This window comes from Chrysochloris asiatica, unplaced genomic scaffold (genome assembly GCF_000296735.1).
Source record: "Chrysochloris asiatica unplaced genomic scaffold, ChrAsi1.0 scaffold00095, whole genome shotgun sequence".
Lineage (NCBI taxonomy): Eukaryota > Metazoa > Chordata > Mammalia > Afrosoricida > Chrysochloridae > Chrysochloris > Chrysochloris asiatica.
Genome location: NW_006408613.1, coordinates 591,266 through 593,649, shown reverse-complemented (window position 1 = coordinate 593,649; position 2,384 = coordinate 591,266). Strand labels below are relative to the sequence as shown.

General features: G+C 42.1%; 1 pseudogene; it reads left to right on the top strand.

Moving 5' to 3' along the window:
* Window positions 1-457: 457 nt before the first annotated feature.
* On the top strand, window positions 458-1,207 carry LOC102821440 (annotated as a pseudogene).
* Window positions 1,208-2,384: the final 1,177 nt, after the last annotated feature.

Below are 2,384 nucleotides of genomic sequence, written 5' to 3'. Positions count from 1 at the left end.
CCACACCTATGGATGCAGTAGCTCAAAAGAGGAAACACATCTTTACAGCAAATATAATTCCCAAATCCTCCATACACAGATTGGACAGGTATGGGCAACTTGGACATTGGCTACCCAAAGTGGGGGGTGCGCTACAAAGACAAGAAGTGACTGGCTTACAAGCTTTCAAGAGGGAACCTAGGTCCAAAGGGCATGGAGGAAGTTAGAATCTCCACTGAGTAGTATCCAGTCTGTCAAGGTGGGGCTGATGAAAGGAAATGCGGAAAGGTCTCTTTTGATACAATAGTGAATAATTGTTATCAGGACTGATTATGAGGTTTGGATATGTAAAGGTAGGCATTTTGTAGCAAGGAGGGGAGTAAATAACTTTGCAGTCTAGGAGCGGAGGTCCCAGGGACCATCAAGAAGAGCAGAGAGCGGGACCCTACCCAGAGAAGCAGTGGCACTAGAGATGAAGATGACCTGGAGAGATGGAGTAATGTTACTGATGGTGCTGAGCAGTCCCATGGTCCAGGGCAGGGCCACTCCAGAGAACTACCTACTCCAGTCACAGCAGGATTGCTATGAGTTCAATGGGACCTAAAGCTTGGTGCTGAGAGACATCTACAACTAGGAGGAGCACGTGTACTTCGACAGTGACATGGGAAAGTTTGTGGCAGTGACAGAGCTGGGGCTGTCTGTTGCCGAGTACTGGGACAGCCAGGAGGACCTCCTGGAGCAGGTGAGGGCCGCTGTGGACACAGTATGTAAACACAACTACCAGCTGGACTAGAAGGTTACCCTGAAACGCCAAGTTAAGCCTAATGTGAACATCTCCCCCTCCAAGAAGGGGCCTCTGCAGCACGACAACCTGCTTGTCTGTCACGTGACAGATTTCTATACAGGCTCCATTGAGGTCCACTGCTTCCGGAATGGGCAGGAGGAAACAACTGGGGCTGTGTCCACTGAACTGATCCGTAATGGAGACTGGACCTTCCAGATCCTGGTGATGACAGAGATGATCCCTCAGCATGGTGACGGCTATGTCTGCCATGTGGAACATCCCAATCTGGACAGTCCTGTCACTGTGGAATGGAGGGCACAATCTGATTCTGCCAAAGGCAAGATGCTGACTGGAGTTGGGGGATTTGTGCTGGGGTTCATCACCTTTGGAGTGGGCATCTTCATGCATAAGAGAAGCAAGAAAGTTCAACTAAGATCTCAATAAACAGGGTTCCTGATCTGATCTGGAAAACTATATGTGCCTTGGAACAACATTTTCCTATATTTCTTTAGCACCAGAAAACTGGCTCTGGGACAGTCCTTTAACTGCCCAAGACGATGCTACTACCAAGTAATTTCTCTAAAACCAGTTTCTATAGTTCTGCTCTTTGATTCTTTGCCTCCAGCTTCATAAATAATCAAAAAAGAAATAGAACACATGACGATTGATATCCTTGGCAGTAATGAGCTGCAATGCACAGTATTGGTCATTTTGAATCTGACAATCATGTGGTTTAATATGCCAGGAATGACAAATTGAAGAGGAATGGTATCACACTTATCATAAAAAATAATATTTGAAGACAAATCTAGAAGTATAATGTTGTCTGTGTTAGGACGATATCCATATGACAACAATGAAGATGAGTTAGTACCAATATTGCTCAAATTTACACACCAACTACTAAAGACAGTGATGATGAAACTGAAGAATGATACCAACTTCTTCAGCCTGAAATTGCAAGATCAGTTAACTACTTGTTCATTGCAACTACATTTTCTAAACATAAAAGACAATTATACACACACAAAGACAACTATACACATGAACCTCATGATGACATACACAAGAAATCAAATTCACTACAGTTGTGGGAAGAGATAGTAGGAAAGCTCCATATCATCATCTAAACCAGGCCAGGGACAGACTGTGAAGCAGGATATCAATTACTCATATGAAAGTTTAGAATGAAGCAAAAGAAAAAAAATTAAAGTCCATGAGAGTAAAAATTTGACTTTGAATATCTCCCACCTGAATTTATAAATTTCTCAAGAAAATATTTGATTCACAAGATACTAATAACTAGAGACCAAAAGAGTTGTGGCATGATGTCAAGAACACCATACAGGAAGAAAACATAAGGTCATCAATAAGACAAAAAAGAAGAAAAACACCAAAATATATGTCAGAAGGGACACTGAAACTTGCTCTCCAGCATAGCGATACCAAAGCAAATGGAAGAAATACGGAGGTAAAATTGCTGAACAGAAAATTTCACAGGACATCTCGAGAAGACAAAGTCAAATATTATGTTTAAATGTGCAAGACCTGTAGTTGGAAAACCAAAAGGAAAGTCAAAACATGCTCAAAATTTCTCAGGCTAAAAGAAATGAAAAAAAAA